At 43.3% G+C, this 10,793-nt stretch overlaps 1 pseudogene; it reads right to left on the bottom strand.

Annotated features, from left to right (window-relative positions):
* Positions 1-9,157: 9,157 nt before the first annotated feature.
* LOC124723989 lies at positions 9,158-9,275 on the bottom strand (annotated as a pseudogene).
* Positions 9,276-10,793: the final 1,518 nt, after the last annotated feature.

Here is a 10,793-nt window from a genome sequence, read left to right as displayed (position 1 = left end):
CGACGGTTGTCTGCTGATGATGCTGCCGCATACGGTAAGCTGTCGAAGTTGAGTGACTGTAGGAGTATACCAAGTTATGTGCGCAGTTCTGATGTGTCATTGTTACTACAGCAAAAATGATAACTGACAGTTGTTTACTGATGATGCTTTGGTGTACGGTAAGGTGTCCAAGTTGAGTGACATCGGGAGGATACAAGATGACTTAGACAAAATTTCTAGTTGGTGTGGTTAATGGCAGTTAGCTCTAAATGTAGAAAAATGTAAGTTAATGTGGATGAGTAAAAACAAACCCGTAGTGTTCGGATACAGCAATAGTAACTCCTTGCTTGACACAGTCACGTCATTTAAGTATCTGGGCGTAATGTTGCAAAGTGGTATGAAATGTAACGAGCATGTGAGGATTGTGATACGAAAGGCGAATGGTCGACGTCGGTTTATTGGGAGCATTTTAGGAATGTGTGGTTCATCTCTAAAGGAGACCGCATTTAGGAAGCTAGTGCGACCTATTCTTGTGAAGAATTTACTGCTTCAGTCTTGGGGATTCGCACTAAGTCGGGTTCAAGGAAGACATCGAAGCAATTCAAAGGTGGGTTGCTAGATTTGTTACTAATAGATTCGAAAAACACGCAAGTGTTACGGAGATGCTTGGGGAACTCAAATGGGAATTCCTGGAGGGAAGGTGACGTTCTTTTCGAGGAACACTATTGAGAAAATTTCGAGAACGGGAATTTGAAGCTGCCTGAAGAACAATTCTGTTGCCTCCAACATACATAGCGCGTAAGGATCACGAACATAAGATACGAGATATCAGGGGTTATACGGAGGCATATACACAGTCATTTTTCCCTAGTTCTGTTTGCGAGTGGAACAGGAAAGGAAATGACTAGTAGTCGTACGGGGTACCCTCCGCCACGCACCGTAAGCTTGATTAGGGAGTATCGATGGAGATGTAGATAGAGATATAGTAGCGCGTGGGACTACGTTGATGGATAATGCGATATTCGGCAGAGGCGGCTACTGCCCGGATAAAATACGCCGTGTTTGAAAATATTTATAATGGCTGTTGTTGTAGAATCTACTAACACATGTCCTAAAATGTTTTTTCTACCGAGTTACATAGTACAGCATGACGGTGAATGGAGGCGGGAGTGGAGGGTGGGAGGGGGGCGTGGAATCTTCGCAGATGATGGTCGGAACGTCCGCCGTGGGCAGAATGCACGCGTGGCGATGGCTTCGCATGAACCGGTGGAGTGTCCTAATAATACCGGTCACTAATTTCTTGTGGCATAATTTTCTGGGGTAAGGCATCAATCACGACGGTAATACCGATTCCTTAAAAGCGTGCAATGGCAATAATATGTAGTATTCTTCCATAATTATCTAGTAGACACGTCTTGAGCGATTTAGAATTCTATCTATTCTGTCTAAACTAGAGAGAGAGAGAGAGAAGAGAGATCAGGGCGATCATGGTTGATACCACATCGCATATTGTGTCCCAGTAAGTGTTGAAGTTTGGCAATAACTGTATTGTCGGTACTCGCAACAGCCCACGCGTAAGTCGTGTGTAAGTTTTGACATCTCGTTCTCTTAGATGAAAATATGTTGCGACAGGAAACCATTGCAGCACATTTTCTGCAGCGGCAGTATCTCAATATTAATGCAAAGTATTCGTTCTCTTCCCTAGTGTTTATTCCGTGTAGTACAGCGTCTGCTTTTTCAAGATTTGGTAAATTTGGTTCCATTATTTAACTTTGTGGCCTGATGCCCTTCATGGCACCACAGTTCTACAGTTACCTACTTAACTACAGGGGAAAATGCGTGAGCCATCTGTCTGAATAGTCGTCTCGCGTCGTGTTCTCGTATTGTAACTGTTCGTGTCTCGTGTTCTCAGGGGCGGAATTTGGGGACGAGCACAGCATACGCGTAGACGAACGTGGGAAACCGCCTAAAAATCGCATTCAGGCTGGTCAGTACCAACTCACGGTCGATAATCCACCGTGAAGGTTCGATACGGGTCTAGTTTACCTCCATGTCTCACAGGGACTTGCGTTGCATGTTACGCTATACGTGCAGGTCAATACTAACGCGATGTATAGTGACCATAAAACAACGTTCCAGTTATAAATTTTAACAGTATCATCTGTAAGCGTTGTAGGTTGTTAGTTCAAGGTCGCAGTTAAAGTATAGCTGCCGGCCGGAGTGGCCGAGCGGTTCTAGGCGCCACAGCCTGGCACCGCGCGACCGCTACGGTCGCAGGTTCGAATCCTGCCTCGGGCAGGGATGTGAGTGATGTCCTTAGGTTATCTAGGTTTAAGTAGTTCTAAGTTCTAGGGGACTGATGACCTCAGAAGTTAAGTCCCATAGTGCTCAGAGCCATTTGAACCACTTGATTTTTAAAGTATAACTCAAACAGTTTTAGATAAGCGCATGTGCGAGTACCGCTTTGTTGTTTTCCCGCTTGCGCGACTCCTGAGCGTAAAGCGTTTTGTGTTCTGCAATTTGCTGAGAGTGAATCTGTAATTTCAGTTCAACGTGTATTTAGGTTAAAGCTTAATTGCGAGCCCCCATGCGGCAAAAACATCCGCCAATGATATATTCAGTTCGAAACGATCGGATGTGTCTGTAAAGGGAAAAGCACAGAACGACCATAAGTGTCTGAAGATGATGATGACGATGTCAGAGCATTTTACCTTCGTAATTCCCAGAAGTCCATTCAGAAAGCAGGTCCTGAACTTCAGTTGCCAAAGACGACAGTGCGGTAGGTTTTAAGAAAACACATACACATGTATCCTCACCGGTTACAGTTGATACATACTTTAAAGCCAGATGACTGTCATGTACGTTATAACTTTGCAAGTGAAGTTTTGCGGTGAGAAGATGACTTTCTTGATCGTCCAGTATTGGGTGATGAGGCAAATTTTCATGTAAGTGGGAAGGTAAATGCCAATAATGTTAGTATCTGGGGATCAGAACATAGTCATGAACCTGTACAGTATCAAAGAGATTACTCAAAATTAAACGTTTCCTGCCCAGCGTCTCGATGCCAAGTGTACGGACCACTCTCTCTTTTTTTTTTTTTTCCATCGAAGCTATCCTAACAAGTGTGGCTTATGCGGATATATCGCGAAAATGGTTCTTTTCTCAATTTAAAGGCGAACCTGAAAACTTTATTTGGCAACAAAATGGAGCCTCTCCCCACTGGTATCTCTCCGCACGAGATTGGTTGAATGTCAAAGTCCCTGACTGTTGGATTGGTCGTTATGGTCAATAGGGCAGAGCTCTTTTCCGCTGGCCTAAACGTTTGCATGACCCCATGCCATGCGATTTTTTTTCTTTGGGGCTTTACAAAAGATCGTGTCTGCGCTCTGCCACTGCCTAATGATTTGCTAGTGTTGAGGTACAGAAATGAAGAGGCTATTTCTTCCATTAGCCTGGACTAGTAACCAAAGTGTGGGAAGAATCGTATTTTAAGTTGAATGTGTTCCGTGTAACTAAGCGTATACATAATCAACATTTGTGAGAAAAACCAGGTTAGTTTAACTCCAATTTGATGTATGATTCCGGCTGGTCCCAGCGGAGGTTCGAGTCCTCCTTCGGGCATGGGTGTGTGTGTTTGTCTTTAGGATAGTTTAGGTTAAGTAATGTGTAAGCTTAGGGACTGATGACCTTAGCAGTTAAGTCCCATAAGATTTCACACACATTTGAACTTTTGAACTTTGATGTATGATTCGTTGTAAATAGTCTAAACAGAATGAGACATCCTTTTATGGATACCTTGTTGTTAAGGCAGCAGAGAGTTAGGGACCAAAATAATTACTCGTGGCTCGATTTGCTGAGTATACAATGAATTAATGTCAAATTTGTTTATAAAATTACGCTATAGGCAGTGGCAGAGCGCAGACACGATCTTTTGTAAAGCCCCAAAGAAAAAAAAATCGCATGGCATGGGGTCATGCAAACGTTTAGGCCAGCGGAAAATACTTAGTACGACGTAACGACTTCAAGTTAATGTAAGAATGATTAACAGGATAAAGCTACTAAAGATTAATTTCTGCAGCAAAATCTTATCAAAATGCAGTTTCCAATCTTTAACTCAAAAAATATAGTTTCCGATAGTCAAAGACAACAAAATGTCAAGACAAGAATCTTTAAAAACAACAAATCGAAAATTATTACTTTTATAAAACCATAATACGGAATTCTGTAATGAATACAAAATGGTGCTTCCCTTCTGTTGTAGAACGCAAAAATCGCTGGCACTCTCCTGTCCAGTAATTCAGCACCGCAAAACGTGTATATGGCGTGTTTTCCTTTTACAGAAGCAACATTACGTGGAGTTCATCGGCACAGTCTGTAGCCTCCTCTACATAGGACTTAGACATTGTTTCATTACATTGCAACAGGTGTGGAGTGCACATGTGGGGTTTTTAGGTTAGAGAATTCCCTCCCTAGGCCCGACAAGACGCCTCCTGAGACGCGGCAAGGTAGCAGAAGGCAAAATGCAACAGGAAATAACAATAGTAATCTGCTAATAGTAAACTGCAAGAACGTCTATGGAAAGGTCCCAGAACTTCTCTCATTAATAAACGGCCACAATGCCCACATAGTACTAGGGACAGAAAGTTGGCTGAAACCAGATGTAAACAGTAATGAAATCCTAAACTCAGATTCGAATGTATACCGCAGAGACAGGCTGGACTGTGAAAGGGGAGGCGTGTTTATAGCGATAGGAAGTGCAATAGTATCGAAGGAAATTGACGGAGATCCGAAATGTGAAATAATTTGGGTGAAGGTCACGGTTAAAGCAGGCTCAGACATGTTAATTGGGTGTCTCTATAGGCCCCCTGGCTCAGCAGCTGTTGTGGCTCAGCACCTGAAGGATAATTTGGAAAATATATCGAGTAGATTTCCCCACCATGTTATAGTTCTGGGTGGAGATTTTAATTTGCCGGATATTGACTGGGAGACTCAAACGTTCATAACTGGTGGCAGGGACAAAGAATCCAGTGAAATTTTTTAAGTGCTTTATCTGAAAACTACGTTGAGCAGTTAAACAGAGAACCGACTCGTGGCGATAACATATTAGACCTTCTGGTGACAAACAGACCCAAACTATTTGAAACAGTTAAAGCAGAACAGCGAATCAACGATCATAAAACGATTACTGCATCGATGATTTCAGCCGTAAATAGAAATATTAAAAAAGGTAAGAAGATTTTTCTGTTTAGCAGAAGTGACAAAAAGCAGATTTCAGAGTACTTGATGGCTCAACACAAAAGTTTTGTCTCAAGTACAGATAGTGTTGAGGATCTGTGGACAAAGTTCAAAACCATCGTACAATATGCGTTAGATGAGCATGTGCCAAGCAAGATGAAAGGGAGCCACCGTGGTACAACAACCGAGTTAGAAAACTGCTGTGGAAGCAAAGGGAACTTCACAGCAAACATAAACATAGCCAAAGCCTTGCAGACAAACAAAAATTACGCGAAGCGAAATGTAGTGTGAGGAGGGCTATGCGAGAGACGTTCAATGAATTCGAAAGTAAAGTTATATGTACTGACTTGGCAGAAACTCCTAAGAAATTTTGGTCTTATGTCAAAGCGGTAGGTGGATCAAAACAAAATGTACTGAAACAGAGGATGACAGACTAAGGGCCGAAATACTAAATGTCTTTTTCCAAATCTGTTTCACAGAGGAAGACTGCACTGTAGTTCCTTCTCTACATTGTCGCACAGATGACAAAGAGGTAGATATCGAAATAGACGACAGAGGGATAGAGAAACAATTAAAATCGCTCAAAAGAGCAAAGGCCGCTGGACCTGATGGGATTACAGTTCGATTTTACACAGAGTACGCGAAGGAACTTGCCCCCCTTCTAGCAGCGGTGTACCGTAGGTCTCTAGAAGAGCGTAGCGTTCCAAAGGATTGGAAAAGGGCACAGGTCATCCCCGTTTTCAAGAAGGGACGTCGAAAAGATATGCAGAACTATAGACCTATATCTCTAACGTCGATCAGTTGTAGAAATTTGGAACACGTATTATGTTCGAGTATAATGACTTTTCTGGAGCCTAGAAATCTACTCTGTAGGAATCAGCATGGGTTTCGAAAAAGACGATCGTGTGAAACCCAGCTCGCGCTATTCGTCCACGAGACTCAGAGGGCCATAGACACCGGTTCCCAGGTAGATGCTGTGTTTCTTGACTTCCTCAAGGCGTTCGATACAGTTCCCCACAGTCGTTTAATGAACAAAGTAAGAGCATATGGTCTATCAGACCAATTGTGTGATTGGATTGAAGAGTTACTAGATAACAGAACGCAACATGTCATTCTCAATGGAGAGAAGTCTTCCGAAGTAAGAGTGATTTCAGGCGTGCCGCAGGGGAGAGTCGTAGGACCGTTGCTCTTCACAATATACATAAATGACCTTGTGGATGACATCGGAAGTTCACTGAGGCTTTTTGCGGATGATACTGTGTTATATCGAGAGGTTGTAACAATGGAAAATTGTACTGAAATGCAGGAGGATCTGCAGCGAGTTGACGCATGGTGCAGGGAATGGCAATTGAATCTCAATGTAGACAAGTGTAATGTGCTGCGAATACATAGAAAGAAAGATCCCTTATCATTTAGTTACAATATAGCAGGTCAGCAACTGGAAGCAGTTAATTCCATAAATTATCTGGGAGTACGCATTAGGAGAAATTTAAGATGGAATGATCTTGTAAAGTTGATCGTCGGTAAGACAGATGCCAGACTGAGATTCATTGAAAGAATCCTAAGGAAATGCAATCCGAAAACGAAGGAAGTAGGTTACAGTACACTTGTTCGCCCACTGCTTGAATACTGCTCAGCACTGTGGGATCCGTAGCAGATAGGGTTGATAGAGAAGATCCAACGTAGAGCAGCGCGCTTCGTTACAGGATCATTTAGTAATCGCGAAAGCGTTACTGAGATGATAGATAATTTCCAGTGGAAGACTCTGCAGGAGATGCTCAGTAGCGCGGTTACGGGCTTTTGTTGAAGTTTCGAGAACATACCTTCACCGAGGAGTCAAGCAGTATATTGCTCCCTCCTACATATATCTCGCGACGAGACCATGAGGATAAAATCAGAGAGATTAGAGCCCACACAGAGGCATACCGACAGTCCTTCTTTCCACGAACAATACGAGACTGGAATAGAAGGGAGAACCGATAGAGGTACTCAAAGTACCCTCCGCCACACACCGTCAGGTGCCTTGCGGAGTATGGATGTAGATGTAGATGTATGTGATACACACTGGAAACTACAACATTTAAAAAAAATGGTTCCAATGGCTCTGAGCACTATGGGCCTTAACATCTCAGGTCATCAGTCCCCTAGAACTTAGAACTACTTAAACCTAACTAACCTAAGGACATCACAGACACCCATGCCCGAGGCAGGATTCGAACCTGCGATCGTAGCAGTCACGCGGTTCCGGACTGCTGTAACATTTCATCAGCTTAACAGATAATATGCAAGTATCCGTAATGAGGTCAGCAGCGTCAGACTGCTACCAATAGTATTAGAGGTACAACAGTCTACTACTTTGCTGCCTAGTAAGAATGTCTTTTGTATTCATTTTAAGACACCATTGACCTTGGAAAGGACTGATCACTATTAAATTGAGCAGCTTGTCTCCGAATCACAAATGTGCATTGCACAAGAGATAGACCGTGACAATAGCAGTGAACAGTTCCAAGAATGTTCTTTAGTAAACTCTCGGCAGGGGCACAGTACAATCATACTTTAACTAAAATGTCGGCTTCGTACGTGCTTACATCGTCACAAAATGCGGCTAACCCGTTTTCCGATCAAGCATTGATACTTCTACAATAAGACGGTTTGCGCAGGGCTCCGAGTACTCCACTTATTCCCGACAAATTCCCTCAGCCCACCACGCCTGCGGCTTGCCACACTCGTCTCGCCGCCGACCACCACACCAGAGAGCCGCCCGGAGCTTGCTAAACCCCAAAGACAGGTCATTGCCCCTTGATGTGACTATCGATAAGTACCGATATGGCACACTGTATAACACATGTTAAAAGGCAATATTGTTTTATTTATTTGTTTTGATCGTAAGAATCCTCCCTCTCCTTCCACCCAACGTTTGCTACACAAACAGATTAAAAAACGTTTACTATACCCATAATCAAAATATCCACGGGTGTACTGCCGGTCTACAGTGTCCAACGGGCACTGTTGGACACTGTAGACCGGCAGTACACCCGTGGATATTTTGATTATCAAATACGCCGGGAGAAACTCAAGAATCACGTTTACTATACCGGTTGAGGGCCTATAGACCGCGTCTTTAAACACGCTGGTAGGTACAAATTGTCCTCAGAAAAATTACTCGAATTAGAAACAATTTTAACAGAAGTCAAATGCACCTCCAAAAATGCTAACTGAAAGACTGTTATACTGTTAAGATTATAAACAGCACTAAAAGAACTGAAATATCCATGCAACCCACTCCATAATGGCCGTGTGTTGTATATAAAAATCCAACGGTCTAAGGCGCTACAGTCATGGGCTGTGCGGCTGATCCCGGCCGAGGTTCGAGTCCTCCCTCGGGTATGGGTGTGTGTATTTGTCCTTAGGATAATTTAGGTTAAGTAGTGTGTAAGCTTAGGGACTGATGACCTTAGCAGTTAAGTCACATAAGATTTCACACACATTTGAACATTTTTAAAAATCCAAGCGTCCGCCTGCTTAGCTGACTGGTAACTTTACCTACAATGCAGCAGCCCAGGTTAGATTCCCATCCGGGTTGGAGCTTTTCTCCGCTCGTGGACTGGATGCTGTGTTGACCTTATCGTCGTTCATTATCACCAACGCGCAAGTCAACAAATGTGGCGTCACTTAAAATGATACTTGCAACCCGGCGGCCAAACTTACGATCATTTTTCATTTTTTTTAAATAATCCAAAAAAATCACTCCGTCGCCAGGCCACGAGTGGCCTACCGGAACCATCCGACCGCCGTGTCATCCTCGGTGGAGGTTGCGGATAGGAGGGGCGTGGGGTCAGCACACCGCTCTCCCGGTCGTAAGATGGTATTCTTGACCGAAGCTGCTACTATTCGGTCGAGTAGCTCCCAATTGACACCACGAGGCTGTGTGCACCCCGAAAAATGGCAACAGCGCATGGCGGCCTGGATGGTCACCCATCCAAGTGCCGGTCACGCCCGACAACGCTTAACTTCGGTGATCTCACGGGAACCGGTGAATCCACTGCGGCAAGGCCGTTGCCTTAAAGAATCCAAGCAGTAAGAAATTTTTAGATGATGAACAGCGAGTTATAATTACATAGATAAACTACCAGTAAAAATGACGAATAAGTTGGCAAAAGATGCTGTTACTAATTGTGACAAAGAGTAGGGGAACTTCCACTACCTAGATTCCGTAATCAACCGGAATAAAATAATAAATGGATCCTTCTGCCGACCTCCCAATTCATATAATAAAATTGCTGAAAGGGTCAAAGGAAATGTGACTTTGATTTCAAACACTTATCCGACTCATAGAATTATAGTTGGAGGTGACTTTAATTTACCCTCAATATGTTGGCGAAAATTCATGTTTAATTCCGGAGGTACGCAAAACAATCATCCGAAATTGTGCTAAACACATTCTCTGAAAAATATTTCGAGCAGTTAATTAATGAGCCCACGCGAATAGTAAACAGTTGGGAAAACACACTTGACTTAACAACAAGTAATCCTGAGTTCATAGCGAGCACCAAAACGGATACAGGGATTAATGAACACAGGGTTGTCGTAGCGAGATTGAATATTTTAACCACCAAAACCTCCAAAAATTAACGAAAAATATACGTATTTATAAATCAGATAAAAATTCACTCCTTCCCTACGGGTAGCCTGTCAGATCAGGCATGAAAACAGAAATAAGGTGTACTGAACTGTGAAAAAAGAAGCAAAATAGAAATAGCGAGCGGTCCAAGCTCAGCATGTGTAACATCGAGTGGATTGTAAGAATCACGGCGTCGTGTTAGTGTGGTCACGGTGTTGGACTGCAAAGCGGGAGATCCGTGTCCAAATCTTCCTCGTGCCCCATTTTTTTTCCACAAAATTATGAACTTTCCGTCAGGACATTGAAGTGTCTATTCTCCTTATATAGTCTTTAGGCAGTTGTCATACTAAACATTGGACACAGATTATGAGTCCTGTGGTAAGAATATGTTACCGTCGCAAGTAAATGTGATGAATAATGAGAGCAGGCGTTATGCCGCAAAGACATATTATAGAAATAAAAACAACAAATAAACAGGTGTGGCCGGCCGTAGTGGCCGTGCGGTTCTAGGCGCTACAATCTGGAACCGAGCGACCGCTACGGTCGCAGGTTCGAATCCTGCCTCGGGCATGGATGTGTGTGTGTGATGTCCTTAGGTTAGTTAGGTTTAATTAGTTCTAAGTTCTAGGCGACTGATGACCTCAGAAGTTGTCGCATAGTGCTCAGGGCCATTTGAAACGGTTGTGAACTATGTTACGAAAAAGGAATTCAAGATTCTAAACTTCCAAAACGGAACACAAGAGCCATAACATGTGATTCTTGTGTAGAACAAATAGGAGGTACGTACATCTGGACGTCCCCTCCTTACACCTCGTTGTTACAAACGGACGTTACACTGCGACACAGACACAAATTTGAATATAGCGAACAAACACGTCAATGAACGGGCGGACAGTTCATACTTTTGTGAAAAAAATATGGTGCACAGGGAGATTTGATCACGGCTCTCCCCCTTCGC

Source organism: Schistocerca piceifrons, chromosome X, assembly GCF_021461385.2.
Source record: "Schistocerca piceifrons isolate TAMUIC-IGC-003096 chromosome X, iqSchPice1.1, whole genome shotgun sequence".
In the NCBI taxonomy this organism is placed as follows: Eukaryota; Metazoa; Arthropoda; class Insecta; order Orthoptera; family Acrididae; genus Schistocerca; species Schistocerca piceifrons.
This window is presented reverse-complemented; position numbering and strand designations above follow the sequence as displayed.